The 16,497-nt window shown below is 40.4% G+C and overlaps 1 protein-coding gene and 2 pseudogenes across 1 annotated transcript in view; 2 read left to right on the forward strand and 1 right to left on the reverse strand.

Moving 5' to 3' along the window:
• LOC101323231 (uncharacterized) overlaps nucleotides 1-16,497 on the reverse strand; it is a 250,157-nt gene that overhangs the window by 186,647 nt on the left and 47,013 nt on the right.
• Nucleotides 9,720-10,932, forward strand: LOC101325396 (acyl-coenzyme A diphosphatase NUDT19-like; annotated as a pseudogene).
• LOC117307514 (glycine N-phenylacetyltransferase pseudogene) lies at nucleotides 10,932-16,343 on the forward strand (annotated as a pseudogene).

A 16,497-nucleotide genomic window follows, 5' to 3' on the forward strand; every position in this document is an offset into this window, starting at 1 on the left:
CGCAGCCTCAGCGGCCATGGCTCACGGGCCCAGCCGCTCCGCGGCATGTAGGATCTTCCCAGACTGGGGCACGAACCCGTGTCCCCTGCATTGGCAGGCGGACTCTCAACCACTGCACCACCAGGGAAGCACTAAACCGTTATATTCTTTTCAGAATTCCCATACCACTTTTTGCCTTCACAACATAAAATAAAATTGTTTTATATCAGTATGAGGAGAAATAATGATGATGACGGTGATGATAATAGTCAACATTTGTTGAGCACTTACCGTGAGCTCTCCGTTATTCTACGGACTTTACATGAATTAGCTCATTTAATTCTCAGAAGTACCCCAGAAATATACACTATTATTCCATATTTACAGATGAGGACACAGGCTCAGAAGGCTAAGCAATTCAGCCGAGGCCACACAGTTCATGACAGGACCAACCCTCTGCCTGCAGATGACTAGGAGATTGATTTCCTAAGACCTCTTGGAAAACAACCCTGCCCGCTGCTGTTAGACCATCAGAGAGAGAGCCCCAAATACCTGCAGTCATTCCACACAGCCCTTCCCTGCCCTGCTCCCCACCTCCACGGACACAGGTGGGCCCTGCCACCAGCTCTGTGACCGGGTCAGGGCCAGGGGGTTCTGCAGTTGACTTTGGTTTCCCCAGGTTTGAACAACTGAGTCAACACCCACGCAGGAAATTGAGAAAAGTGCTGTAAATAAGAGAATACAGTATTTTCAGTGTGGAGAGGCGGAAAAGAGGCACTTGAGAAATCCATATATCCTTGAGTTACACTTTTTTTCCTGAAAAAAATTTTGTTTGATGGCATAATGACTGCCTACCACACTAGTCCAGCATTTCAGAGAAATGGAGAGGGAGCTCCGGTGTCCCTGAAGACATCAGGGCACCTTCATCATTCAGGGAGCGCCCGCTGCCCTGAACGTGCGCAGTATCAGCAGGAAAGGAGAAGCCTCCTTAGAAAACACAGGCAGCTCCCCCAGGTCCCATATGCCTCTCCTTAAACCCTGTATGAGAGGATGACATGGGTTCTACCTCATTTCAGTTCAGCAAATACTCACTGACTGCGTTTTAGGCTCTAGGCATTGATAATACAAAGACGAATAAGATTTCTGAAATCTCATTCAATCAATTCAATTCTGAAATCTTACTCAAATCTTACAGGGAAGACAGATATGCAATAGGCAATTCTAACGGAGGGGTGAGCACAAAGGTTCTATCAGCTTGCTCCTGAAAGATCTCAATTTCTCAGTGATCCTGGAGCACAGCTCTTAGGGTCAGAGATGGAGGGGGAATAAGAGGAGCTTCACCAGGAACAGGCTTGCTATAAAGGAAGTGATTGTCTAAGCTCAGTGTCCCTTAGCTGTGACACAAATCCACTGCTTGCATAACATCCACTTGGGCCCTCTGCATTGACCTCACAGGAATTGAGTGGGGGTCAAAAACAACTGAAACAGACATGATGTTGTTGCTGCTTGCTGAGCCATGAGTAATGAAGCCCCTTGTCTCTGAACCAGGAGTCTCATGTCTTCTTCCAGCCTCCATGAAATAGTAACAGGCTAATTTACTATCTCAGAGGTCAGCAACCTGTGGCCTTGGGCCAAATCCAGCACATGATCTGTTTTTGTTCAGTCTGAATATAAGAATTTTTTAAAATATATTTTAAAGGTTATTTTTAAAAAAGGATGTTGAATATGTGACAGAGACCTGTTGTTGCCCACAAGGCCTAAAATGTTTATAATCTCACTCTTAAAAGGAAATTTTTGACACCCCTTATATCATCTTATGAGGACGGTAAAATTAAACCTAAGTTTCTGACCAGTTCCAATTCTTCAGTTAATTTCCTTAGAGCAAGAACGTCATAGCTTCCTCTCAAGGTCTTCACAGCACCGAGCACGTGGTTAATACTCAGACAAGGCTCAACCAAAACCAAAGTATCCCTTTCACAAAGATTTAGTGCCTGGCACTGTTTCAGGACCTGGGGATATTGAGGTAAAAAAAAATAATCAAAATCCCCAACCTCATAGAGTTGATATTCTAATGGGAGAGATAAGCAATATACAAATAAATACATCTTAGGTTGTGGTGAGTACTATGGAGAAGACAAAAAGTGGTAAAGAAGATGAGGAATTCCAAGGTTTAGTTGGGTGGGATGGGGTGGGGTGGAGAGAGCTGGCTACTATTTTATGCAAGGTATTCAGGGAAGGCCCCTCTGAGAAGGCAGCCTAATTAAGTAGGTCAATGCCTGTCTGGGATCTATAAACATATAGAAACCTGACAACCTGGGGAAATGAAATTAAAACACATTCCATGTCCACTTTCCAGCTAATGGTTTTCTGATCTAAGTACATATTTGAGCTGGGCCCCATCCAAGAATGTCTGCCCTCCCCCCACACCTCAAATCCTCTCCAGGAAGTGCCACTTCTACACAGGTCTGTGGAGGTCACTAATTTTGTGCAAGTTAGAGCTTGCACATTTTTTGCACTATATCCTCACCAATGAGCACATTCTCATAATCCTACGTTGGCACTAAATGCCCCTAAATTAGGAATCACTGTACTTAGACTCTGATTTATTTTATTCTACCAAATACATACTAATTCCCTGCTCCAACACACACAAGTGATATATTCAAACATATCTAAAAACGACTGATAAAATGCATATATACATAAGAACCATTGAAATTTCGCTTTGATAGAAAGAATGCTGACACTGAAAGGACACAGGCTTTGGGATCATTCTGAGTTGAGTCCAAGTCCCTCCTTCATCCCTTGTTGCTGGGCAACAGACCTCAGGTAAGTTACTTTAACTCTCATAGACTTAGTTTCCACACCTGTAAAGGGAAGCTAATAATACTTGTCTCTTAAAAAAAAAATAGATAATAGATGTAAAGCACCAAGCACACAGTCAGCCACACAGAAAATGCTCTATAAGGGTTGGTATTTTAATTCACAAGTAGTACATGTATCCTTCATCCACTCAGTAGGCATTCACTTATTGCTCCTATTTCTTGCCAGATTGTGTCAGGTGAAAGGGCTCTTCCAATCAAGGAGACTACAGAGTGGTAGGTAAGACAGCAAAGTAAATAAACAATGATGTTATGCCAGTGGGATAGGAGCACATCAGGAAAGGCTTCCCAATATGAACAGCTGAACTAACTCTTAGCCAGAGAAAAAGTAGACATTTCAGACAGAGGCAATACATTATGATAAAGGTTGGAAGAATATGTAGTTTGGTAGCACTAAATAATGGGAGTTACAGGGAAGGAGAAGAGTGCTAAGAGAGAATTAAGTCAGATCAAAACAGCATTGATTGTCATGCTAAGGCATTTGGGTCCTAAAGACAACAAGGAAAGAACCTCTGGATTCCACATGGGGGTGCAATTAGAGTGGGGCAAGACTGGAGACAAGATGAGTTATGAGGCTGTCCAGAAGTAGATTTGGGAGTTGGGAGGGATATAAATGAGATTGAAATGGACTTGTCCATGGAATATCTTAGTAAAAGTATCCAGTAGGCTGACAGACGTAAAACAGTGAAATTTGAGCTGGAGACTGCTTTGGGAACCATCAGTACGTACATAAAGCTATGTGAATGAGATAATCTAGGATTTGTGCGCAGAGTAAGAATAGAAGAGGGCTGATGGAGGAGCCCCAAAAGACATTTATAAGATGTAGAGGGAAAACAGAGCCCAAGAAGGAAACAGCATAAACAGAGAATTAGTGACAATGAAAATCAGAGCATTTTATGATTTCCAAGTCACGTTCCGGATGAGTGATACCAGACTAGAAAGCTCTGAGCTCTTGCTCCCTGAAAAAGTTATATATTAAAAAAAAGCAACCAGAAGCTGTCTGAACCAACTTTGTATATGCTTTGAAAAGCAATCAAGAGTTTTCAGCAATCAAGCAAATTCCCAATCAAGAAAAACCCATCTTCAAAATTGTAGGAAAGTTTTGTGGTGTTTTTACTTACCCTTACCCCTCTCCCAATCTACTTTAGTGGTACTCTTGGTCTTGAGCAGCTGCAGCCCAGTTCCCAATTCCTCCACTTGAACTGGAGGGAGCAGAACAGATCTCATTTGCAAATTATTGTCTGTTATAACCTGCCTGGAGGATACCTGAAAGATTTACTTGTTCATCCCTGTCTTGCATAACTCAGAATGCAGGTGGGAAAAGTGGCAGGCACTGTTATTAAATACGACAAGTGGACTAAAAATTCAAAGATGCCTAGGGCAAGAGATTTGGGTGGAGACATACAGTAGACTATCTAAGGCCGGGAGGAGAAGCTGGGGTGAGGTGCTTTGGGAAATGAGGAAATGCAAAAGCAACTGTAGATAGAGGGGAAACTGAGAAAGCCATGCATGCCCAGGCAAGATGCATGCCCAGAAAAGACCTGAGAAGACCTTAAACATTTACCTGGATCTAATCTGTAGGCTCAGAACAAGTCTAGCTAATTGGTGAAGAACTGCACCAGCGAAGAGCCAGTCTGTAAAGACTACAGGGGTGGTTGTTCTTTCTTTTTGTTTTTGATGGTTTTGTTTGTTTGTCTATCTCAACTCTTGGCATTCAAGGAAATATGTTTCAAAACAGTAAATGTACATGAGCTAAAAGAACAGAGACTTCAGTGAGCACACACAAGCACACATAACATTTAAAAGTAGTTTGGAAGAGTCTCAAAACAAATGGACTACTATGACCTTCAATAAAAACAACAACTGCAATAACAGCAAACCATGGGGAAAGGCAGAAATCTGATTTCCAGAGTTACTACATAATAATAACCAAACACTCAATTTTGGCAAAAATTAGAAGATATACATAGAAACTGGAAAATGCAGCTCATTCAGAGGAATAAAACAGATTGAAAGAAATCACCCCTGAGAAAGCCCAGACATCAGTCTTACTAGACAAAGACTTTAAAATGACGGTCTTAAATATCTATAAGAGATAAGGGAAAACATAGACAAAGAACTAAAAGAAACAAAGAAAACAGTATATGAACAAAATGAGAATGTCAATAAAGAGAGAGAAATTGCAAAAAGGAACCAAACAAAATTCTAGAGCTGAAGAGTACAATTGAAATGAAAATTCACTAGAAAAGTTCAACAGTAGAGTTGAATAGGCAGAAGAAAGAATCAGTGAACACGAAGGCAGGTTATTTGAAATTATTGAGTCTTAAGAACACAGAGGAAAAAGAATGAAGAAAAGTGAACAAAACCTAAGGAATTTGTGAGACACCATCAAGTGGCCCACATACACATTTTCAGAGTCCCAGAAAAAGAGTACACTGAGAAAGGAGCAGAAAAAATTATTTGAAGAAATAATGGCTAAAACTTGAGTCTATAAATCTTAAAAGCTCAGTGAACTCCAAGTAAAATAAACTCAGAGAGACCCACACCAACATACATTGTAATTAAACTGTTCAAAGCCAAAGAGAGAATATTGAAAGCAGTAAGGGAGAAGTGCTTTATCACATACAGAGATTCCCTGTAAGATCATCAGCCACTTGTACTCAGAGACCTTGGACCAGAGGCAATGAAATGATATATTTAAGGTGCTGAAAGAAAAATACTAAAACCCAATAATTCTATATATGGCAAAACTGTCCTTGAAAAATAAGGGAGAAATTAAGACATTTCTATATAAACAAAAGTTGAGGGGCTTCAGTATTGCTAGACCTACCCTAAGAAATGATAAAGGGAGGGCTTCAGGTTAAAATGAGAGGACACTAGATACTAACTCCAAGTCATACTTACGCAAATACACAGCAAATGTAACATGGGCAAAAGTAATAGCCAGTGTTGTTGCACTCCTGCTTTGTAACTTGAATATTAATTTTACATAGGATTTAAGAGAAAAAGCATAAAAAATAATTATAAATCTCTGTTATTGGGCACACAATCTATAAGTATGTAATTTTAAAAATAAATTTATGTATTTATTTATTATTTATTTTTGGCTGCATCAGGTCTTTGTTGCTGTGCACAGGCTTCCTCTAGTTGCAGTGAGTGAGGGCTACTCTTTGTTGTGGTGCATGGCCTTCTCATTGTGGTGTCTTCTCTTGTTGCAGAGCACAGGCTCTAGGCACGTGGACTTCAGTAGTTGCAGCACATGGGCTCAGTAGTTGTGGCTCGTGGGCTCTCGAGTGCAGGCTCAGCAGTTGTGGCACACGGGCTTAGTTGCTCCACAGCATGTGGGATCATCCTAGGCCAGGGATCGAACCTGTGTCCCCTGCATTGGCAGGTGGATTCTTAACCACTGCACCACCAGGGAAGTCCCTATAAGTATGTAATTTTTGACATCAAAACATAAAGAGGGTAGATGAAGCACTACTGGAATCAATTCAAATTAGTTTGTAATAACTAGGATACTATATGTAATCTCCATTTTACCATACAGAAAATGTCCATAGAATAGCCATAATCAGAAATAAGGGAATAAAAATGTGTCACTATGAAAAAGCAAAAAAGATTGGATCAAGATGGTGGAGAGGAGGATGTGGAACACACCTCTCCTCACATCAAAAATACATCTACTTGTGGAACACTTCTCACAGAAAACCAACTGGAGACTGCAGAGGATCTCTTATATAACCAAAGCTGCAAGAAAGATCCTCACATGACTGGGTAGGACAAAAAAAAAATGGCATCAGGATGGGACCTGTGTCCCTGGGAAGAACCTGTGAAGGAGGGAGGGTCTGCATGGGCAGGCTCTTGCCCTGCGAAGACCCTTGCAGGCTGGGAGGTGTACTGGCACAGACAGAGGGCTGGAGGAGCCTGGACTCTTCTCGCAAGGAATGCCTGTATGCTGGTTTACTAGCAATCAGGGCAGAGAGAGACCAGTGCTGATGGCTGCCACCCCGCTGCATTTCCCAGCCTGAAACATGAGCCAGGCAGGGCTGCTAATATGCACAGTGGTTAGGTGCTGAAACTCAGGCAGATGGGCCCTGGGAGTGGACTCAGTCTAGATGTGCAGAGACAGCCCTAGGGCCTGGGGTGTGGTCTGGGAGGAACCTCAGAGCCCATTGTCAGCATGGGCTCATCTTGGCCCAGGTCCACAACTGGAGCCCATTATCAGTGTGCATGGTGGGGTCCTGGCTTCAGTAGTTGCAGACTTTGTGAGGGCATGCATGTCTGGGTAGGGATGACACTGGAGCCCATTATCATGTTGGGGGAAGGTCCAGGGGCAGGACTAGCAGCAGCGAAATTTGTTGGCACCAATACCAGGTGGCAGGTGGCTTCACAGAATCTCACATCTCTGGCAGATAGCCCCTGGGGAGGAGTACAGAGTGTTTCCTTTACTGGCAGAGGGCTCCAGTTCTGTTCACCCCACACTGCAGCTTGGAGTCAGATCTGAGGCAGACAGGTCCTATGAGAGCCCTCTCACAGAGGCAGACAGGTTCCAAGCAGCAGCACAACCACGTCAACTTCTGCAGCCACAATGCCCTGGCTGCCAACACCAGCCTACCACTAGGTATGGGATGAACACAATGAAGAAACGGACATGACCTTGGGCTGCTTCTGGGCAGAACCATGGATGCCTGTACCCGCAGCGCATAGGTTTGCTGTGACCACACTTGCGGGCCTCACTTGCTTCAGTGCTAACCTTGTTAAGGACAAAGCATGTGCTTAAAGGCAATGGGGGCTTATTGAACCTGACCCTCAGGGCTTCTACTCCAACAACTGGGGAACAGCCCCTATCCCCAACAGGGTTGTGACAGTCATGAAGCAAAGAGGAGGCCCCACCCAACATCCAGTGCAGTCTACAGTCACAATACCAATCACACCCTCAATCAAAGGGATAATGGCCAGCACACTCTGAGGAAAGTTGTGACTAGCATCTATAACAAACAAAAACAACCTTTGCATGAAAAATATTGGACTTGCACAGTCTACATAAGGTACACTAATTTCATAGTGACAGAGAAAGTTAAGTAAAATTAAAAAAGCAGAGGAACTACTCCCAATTAAAATAATAAGAGAAAAACCCTGAAAAAAAAATAATGAAAAGACCTCACCAGTCTACTAGATTCAGAAAGGAGGTAATCAAAATGTTAAAAGAATTAAGAAAGATTATTGATAGAAATGCAGATCACTGTAACAAGGAACTAGAAATTGTAAAGAGAAACCAATCAAAATTAGACAACTCAATTGCTGAGATAAAACCAACCTAGAAACAATGAAGAGCAGAGTAAATAATGCAGAAGATGAATAAGTGAATGACAGATAGAATAATGGAAACCAACCAATCAGAGCAGTGGACAGAAAGACAAAAGAAAAGAAATGAAAGCAACATGCAAGATCTATGGAATAATATAAAGTGCACCAACCTACTCATAGAGGTTGAAGAAAAGAGAGAGAGAGAGAGAGAGAGAGAGACAGAGACAGAGACAGAGAGAAGGGGATTGAAAATGTATTTGAAGAATCTATGGCTGAAAATTTCCCAAACCTAAAGAAGAAAACAGATATCCAGATACAGGAAACACAGAGGGCTCCAAACAAGATGAACACAAACAGACCCACACCAAGATATATCACAGTTACAATGTCCAAAGTTAAAGATAAGATTCTAAAGGTAGCAAGAGAAAAACAGTCAGTTACAATCGAACTCCCATGAGGCTATCAGCTGGTTTCTCTACAGAAACTTTGCAGGCCAGAAGGGAGTGGCATGATATATTCTAAGTCTTGAAAGGGAAAAACCTGCAACCTAGGATATTCTATCCAGAATTTCTCAAACAAGTAAAAACTGAAAGAATACGGAAATACTAAACTTAACCTAAAAGAAATGTTGAAAGGTCTTCTCTAAATAAAAAAGAAGAAAGAATCTGTAGGAAAGAGAAAATCACAGTAGGAAACGCAACTATATAAAAGCATGGAAGATCACTCAAATAAGCCAGTACATAGGTTTAAAAAAATCAAAAAAATTATAAAAACGATTATAAGTACAATGAACAGTAAAAGGGTAAACATGAAGATGTAAAACAGGGCATCAAAATGTGGGGAGGGGAGTATAAAAATGTAGATCTTTCAGAATATGTTTGAACTTGAATGATTATCAGTTTAAAGCAAACAGATATAGGGATGGCTCAACATACTTGAACTCCATCATAAGCACAAATAAAAAACATATAATAGATTCACACAAAAAAAGAAAGGAACCCAAGCACACTACAATGGAAAAACCATCAAACCACATAAGGAAAAACAAAAAAGAAGAAGAAGTGAACAAAGAACTACAAAATCAACCAGAAAACAAGGCTTAAAAATGCAATAAATACATACTTATTAATAATTACCTTAAATATCAATGGACTAAATGCTCCAATCAAAAGACATAGAGTGGCAGATTGGAGAAAAAAACAAGAACCTACAATATGCTGCCTCCAAGAGACTCATTTCTGGGCAAAAGTTTTCATAAATTGAAAGTGAGGGGATGGAAAAAGATGTTTCATGCAAATGGAAATGACAAGAAAGCAGGGGTAGCAATACTCATATCAGGCAAACTTTTTTAAAAAGTCCATAAAAAAAGATAAAGAAGGATACTATATAATGATAAATGGATCAATACAGGAAGAGAATATGACCCTCATTAACACATATGCACCCAATACAGAAGAACCTAAGTACATAAAATAAACACTAATAGACATAGAGGGAGAAATTAACAGGAGTACAAAAATAGTAGGAGTCTTTAACACTTCCCTGACATCAATGGACAGATCTTCCAGACAGAAAGTCAATAGTCCAACAGAGGCGGCCCAGGAGCCCGGCCGCGCCCTCGCGCCGCCGCCGGCCCTGGCCGACTGGCGCGCCCGCGTCCGCCGAGATCCGCAGCACTTCCTGCGCCTGTGCGCTCACCTAGACTGCACTCCCGACATCTGGGCGCTGCACGACTGGAGCGCCTGGCTCACGCCTTTCATGCAGCGCCGTGGCCGCCACTTCGAGATCACCTTCTTTCTGTGCTGCCTGTGCGAGCCGCCGCCGCTCTTCCCCGACTTGGTGGAGGTGGTGGACTGCTAGTGGTCATCTCCGTCAGAGGCAACTGAAAGCTTCATATCAAAGGAAATTTGGCTTACACCTCCACAGTTCTACGAAATAAGAAGACTAGAACGCTTTGCCTCTCTCTCTGACTTGCACGAATTTTGTTTGGATCGTGAATTAGAAGGGGTGGAAAGATGGCTGCCAATCACATTGTTAACTGCTGATGGAACAATCCAGCTTTTACCAGGAGATGAGATGTACTTAGAAGATTCAAACTATTTAGAAAACCTTATGTCCACTGAAGAAAAGAATGAAGAAATCATGAAAGAAGGCAAGAAATTTCACCGAGCAGTGATGTACAATCACCATGATTATAACATCCACGTGACAGTTCAGTCAAAGTATAAACATGTTTACCCTAAGAACTATGTAGTGAGTAAGAGCCGTCTGTAGAGAATGGCTTCTTTGTAAGCTGGCCTCCTTGAAGTTGTCCTGATGAAAAATGGGTTGACTAGACGTGCCTGGAACTTAAGCAACTTTGTGCCTGTAAGTTCTAGTACAGTCTTTCATATTTCAAGTGTATTACGGAGCTCTCTTATTTTATTCTTTAAACCTTACAGTATCACATAAGTATAAAGTATTAATGATCTTGTTACCAAAACGAGAAAAAAATTTTCACGAGGGTTTCCGCTTCTGTATTGTTTTGTTATCAGAAGTTTAAATAAGATGTTCTACTGTATTGTCTTTTAACTGTATTAGCACTCTGCCTGATGTGCTGGGAGATTGATCCATGAATTCCTTAGACTTTCTGCTGGAATTAATTTAAGGATGTATGATTAGATACATGGTGAACAGTAGACTGAGGTGACCTTCAAGTGACTGTGTCATTATTTTCTTATGACTTTAGCGTGATGATTAAGAGATAATTCTGTTTAAAACTAAATGGCGTGAGTTATTAGGTTTACCAGATTGGAAATTAGTTTAGTGACTGTTGTAAAGAAATATGAAGCCATAAAAAAGCCATAATTATGTTTAGCTTGGAGGGCTAGTTAACAGAATCCAGAGAGCTTCGAGGGATATAGAACTATTCATCATTTAATGGTACTTACTAATGGTGTTTGTTTTCAGTGTTTTTAATATGGATAATTTGTTCACCTCCTCTTAAGAGAATAATGTTTATTGATTAAAGATGGGAAATGGTTTAGACGCCAGTTCATTTTAGATCTTTGACTATATTATGCATTGTACATTGAATTTCATTTTTCATGAAATGTTCTGGTTTTCCTACCTATAAAATAGAGCTATTGATAAAAAAAAAAATAGTGCAACAGAGATCCTAAGTGACAAAATAGACCAGTTGCACTTGACATCTTCACGACACTACATCCAAAAAAATCCAGAATAGACATTCTCTTCAAATGCACATGGAACATTCTCTAGGATAGACCACAAAACAAGCCTCAACAAATTTAAGAGTATAGAAATTATTTCAAGCATCTTTTCTGACCACAATGATATGAAACTAGAAAGAAAAATGGGAAAAAAATGATCACATGGGAACTAAACAACAGCTACTAAAAAATCAATGGGTCAGTGATGAAATCAAAGAGGAAATCAGAAAACACCTCTAAACAAATGACAATGAGAACACAACCTTACAAAATCTATGGGATGCAGCAAAACCAGTCCTTAGAGGACGTTCCTAGTGATACAGGCCTTCCTTAATAAACAAGAAAAACTCAAATAAATAACTTAACCCACCACCTAAAAGAATTAGAAAAAGAAGAACAAACAAAGTCTGAAGTCAGCAGAAGGAAGGAAATAATAAATATCAGAGAGAAAATAAATAAAATAGAGATTAAAAAAATATAAAAATCAATAAAATCAAGAGCTGGTTCTTTGAAAGGATAAACAAAGTCAACAAACCTCTGGCCAGGCTCACCAAGAAGAAAAGAGAGAGGACCCAAATAAACAAAATAAGAAATGACGGAGGAGAACTAACAATTATATGCCAACAAATTGGACAACTTAGAAGAAATGGACAAGTTTCTAAAAACATATAGCCTGCCAAAACTGAGTCAATAAGAAACAGATAATTTGAATAGAGTGATAACTAGAAGTGAAATAGAATCACTTAAAAAAAAAAAACTCCCTACAAACAAAAGTTCAGGATCAAATGGCTTCACTGGGGAATTCTGCCAAGCATACAAAGAAGAACTTATACCAGTCCTTCTCAAACTCTTCCAAAAGATTGAGCAGAGGGAACACTACCAAAGTCATTCTACGAAGCCACAAGCACCCTGATACCAAAGCCAGACAAAGACACTACCAAAAAAGAAAACTACAGGCCAATATCTTTGATGAATATAGATGCAAAAATTCTCAAAAACATTAGCAAACTGAATGCAACAATACATAAAAAAGATCATACACTATGAGCAAGTTGGATTCATTCCAGGGCCACAAGGATGGTTCAACATATGCAAATCAATCAATGTGATACACTGTATTAACAAAAGAAAAGGCAAAACCCATATAATTATCTCAATAGATGCAGATAAAGCAAACAACATCCACCCATGATAAAAACTCTCACGAAAATGAATAAAGTGGGAACATATCTCAACATGAAAAAGCCATTTATGACAAACCCACAGCCAAAATAATACTCAACAGTGAAAAGGTGAAAGTCATTTCACTAAATTCAGGAAAAAGACAAGGATGCCCACTCTGAACACTTCTATTCAACATAGTACTGGAAGTCCTAGCCACAGCAATCAGAGAAAAAAAAGACAGATAATGTATCCAAATTGTAAAGGAAGAGGTAAAACTGTCACTATTTGCAGATGACAGGACGCTCTAAATAGAGAACCCTAAAGACTCCACACAAAAACAATCAGGACTAGTAGATGAATTCAGCCAGATAACAGGATACAGATTAATATACAGAAATCTCTTGCATTACTTTACTCTAACAATGAAATATCAGAAAGAGAAAATTAAAAAAAAAATTCCATTTAATATCATGTCAAAAAAATACCTCAGGGGCTTCCCTGGTGGCACAGTGGTTGAGAGTCCACCTGCCAATGCAGGGGACACGGGTTCGTGCCCTGGTCCGGGAAGATCCCACATGCCGCGGAGCGGCTGGGCCCATGAGCCATGGCTGCTGGGCCTGCGCGTCCGGAGCCTGTGCTCTGCAACGGGAGAAGCCACAACAGTGAGGGGCCCATGTACTGCAAAACAAAACAAAACAAAACAAAAAATACCTCAGAATAAACTTAACCAAGGAGGTGAAATACCCGTATGCTAAAAACTATAAAACATTGATAAAAGAAATTGAAAATGATTCAAAGAAATGGAAAGATATCCCATGCTCTTGGATTGGAAGAATTAATATTGTTAAAATGGCCATACTGCCCAAAGCAATCTACAGATTTAATGTGATCCCTATCAAAATACCCATGACATTTTTTCACAGAACTAGAATAAATAATCCTAAAATTTATATGGAACTACAAAATACCCAGAATTTCCAAAGCCATTGTGAGGAATAAGAACAAAACTGAAGGCATAACCCTCCCAAGACTTCAGACAATACTACAAAGCTACAGTAGTCAAAACAGCATGGTATTGGCACAAAAACAGACATTCAGATCAATGGAATAGAATAGAGAAGTAAACCAGAAATAAACCCACACACCCATGTTCAAAGAATCTATGACAAAGGAGGCAAGAATACACAACAAAGAAAAGACAGCTACTTCAGCAAGTGCTGTTGGGAAGGGTGGACTGGTACATGTAAATCAATGAAATTAGAACACTTCCTCACACTATGTACAAAAATAAACTCAAAATGATTTAAAGACCTAAATATGAAACGTGACACCATAAATCTCCTAGAAGAAAACATAGGCAAAACATTCTCAGGCATAAATTTTTTTAAAACATCTTCATTGGAGTATAATTGCTTTACATTGTTGTGTTAGTTGCTGCTGTATAACAAAGTGAATCTGCTATACATACACATATATCCCCATATCCCTTCCCTCTTGTGTCTGACATAAATTGCAGCAATATTTTCTTAGATCAGTCTCCTAAGGCAAAAGAAATAAAAACAAAAATAAACAAATGGGACCTAACCAAACTAGAAAGCTTTTGCATAGTTAAGAAAACTATGAATAAAACAAAAAGACAACCTATGGAATGGGAGAAAAATATTGGCAAATGATGCAACCAACAAGGGGTTAATATCCAAAATATCCAAATAGCTCATGGAGCTCAATATCAGAAAAACAAACAACCCAATCAAAAAGTGGGCAGAAGACCTAAATAGACATTTCTCCAAAGAAGACATACAGATGGCCAAGAGGTACATGAAAATATGCTCAATATTGCTATTTATTAGAGAAATGCAAATAAAAACCAAAATGAGGTATCATTTCACACTGGTCAGAATGCCTATCATCAAATAGTCTACAAATAATAAATGCTGGAGAGGGTGTGGAGAAAAAGAACCCTCCTACACTGTTGATGGGAATGTAAATTGGTGCAACCACTATGAGAAACAGTATAGAGGTTCCTTTAAAAATTAAAAGTAGAACTACCATATAATCCAGAAATCCCACTCCTGGGCATATATCCTGAAAAGATGAAAACTCTAGTCCAAAAATATACACGCACCCAAATGTTCATAGCAACACTATTTACAATAACCAAGACATGGGATCAACACAAGTGCCATCAACAAATGATTGGTTTAAGAAAAAGTAGTGTATATATACAATGCAATATTGCTCAGCCATAAGAAAGAATGAAATATTGCCATTTGCAACAATATGGATGGACCTAGAGCATATCATAATAACTGAAGTAAGTCAGACAAAGATAAATATTATATCACTTATATGTGTACTCTAAAAAATAATATAAATGAATCTATATACAAAACAGAAACAGACTCACAGACATAGAAAACAAACTTACAGAAGATGGTTCTTTGGGACACAAGCCCGCCATCGTTTTGGTCTGCTGGCTTTCTGAATAGCTGCTATTCCTCATCCCAACAACTCGTCTTTCGATTTATTGGCCTATCGGGCTGTAAGCAGTACAAGCTTGGACTTGGTAACAAATTTTGGTGAGCCAGACAGGGGCCTTGCTGCTTGTGGCCAGCTGCCGCACACCCACAACTGGTTGGGGGATTTTTGGGTAAGGCCATAGAAGCTGCCAGGATCACTTGTCCTGAGGATCTGTCCTTCAAAATTTCCCAAAGTGGCATTGGCTGCCTTAGTGCTTGGTAGTTGGAGCAAGGAATTGACATTTGGGAGATGAAAGATTTCATATAGTAGGATTCTACCTGCTCATCCCAAAGAACCAGTGCTCCTGAAGTGTTGAGCTGGAGAGGAGAAGACCCTGAACACAGTGACCAGAGAGCTGGGAAACCAAAATTTGGTACCAAAATTAAGGTACCTGCCAAGATATTCCACTTACAAGATCCACAGCTGCTGCAGATGTTAGAGAAATCCTTGAGGAAGAACCTCCCTGTGTCCTTAAAGGTTTATGGGACTGTCCATGTGGACCAGGGAAACCCCTTCAAGCTAAAGGCCTGGGTGGACAAGTGGCCTGATTTTAATACTATGGTTATCCACCCTCAGGAGTAGGAAATTGCAGATGACTTTGATCATTACACCAACACCTACCAAATCTATTCTAAGGATCTCAACAACTGTCAAGAATCCCTTAGCACATCAGAGGTCATCAATTGGAAATACTTTTCAGATCCAAAGTTTGCAGTAAAGTCTGGATGAGGTGATACAGAATCTTGTAACCACTAAATTTGTTAAGGTCAAGCAAACACAATGCATTCTCTATGTGATGCCTGAGACAGTGAGGAAACTGCTTCCTTCCCTTCCAGAGACAAAGAACTTACCTATTGGCTATGGCAGACCCAAAGCCATTGACCAAGATGTTTAAACTCTCATCCCTGGATCCTACCTATGCTGCCTTGGTGAATAAATTATGGCATTTCTGTGGCAGCAATGAGAGTAGCCAGAGATTCACCAAGCTCTGTACCCAGACCTTCCCCAAATTCTGCCTGCTGGGGCCTAAGGGGACCCCTGTGTCCTGGTCCCTGATGGATCATACAGGAGAGGTGTGGATGGGGGCCACCATTCCTGAGTACCGGGTCCATGGTCTTGTCTCCCATCTGTTGTTTGTCCACATCCATGCTCTGGACAAACTTGGCTTTCCCCTATATAACCATACAGAGCCAACAAAATCGGACAGAAAATTAGTCACAATCTGCATCATATCCCCATGCCCTATGACTGGAACCAGTGGAACTGTGGGCCTCTGTGAAGCAGCCACGAACCTGAGACAGTGTTGGGTGGGCTGGTCACATGGCAAGAGATGCAGAGGGGTGGGCAGAAAGAAAGAATAAATTGTAATCAGCAGTAAATCACTGTGTGCTGTTTGGACTCTGGGGAAGCAGTGTGAATGGTCAACAGAACCA

The sequence above is a fragment of the Tursiops truncatus genome, chromosome 7 (genome assembly GCF_011762595.2).
Source record: "Tursiops truncatus isolate mTurTru1 chromosome 7, mTurTru1.mat.Y, whole genome shotgun sequence".
NCBI classification, from domain to species: domain Eukaryota; kingdom Metazoa; phylum Chordata; class Mammalia; order Artiodactyla; family Delphinidae; genus Tursiops; species Tursiops truncatus.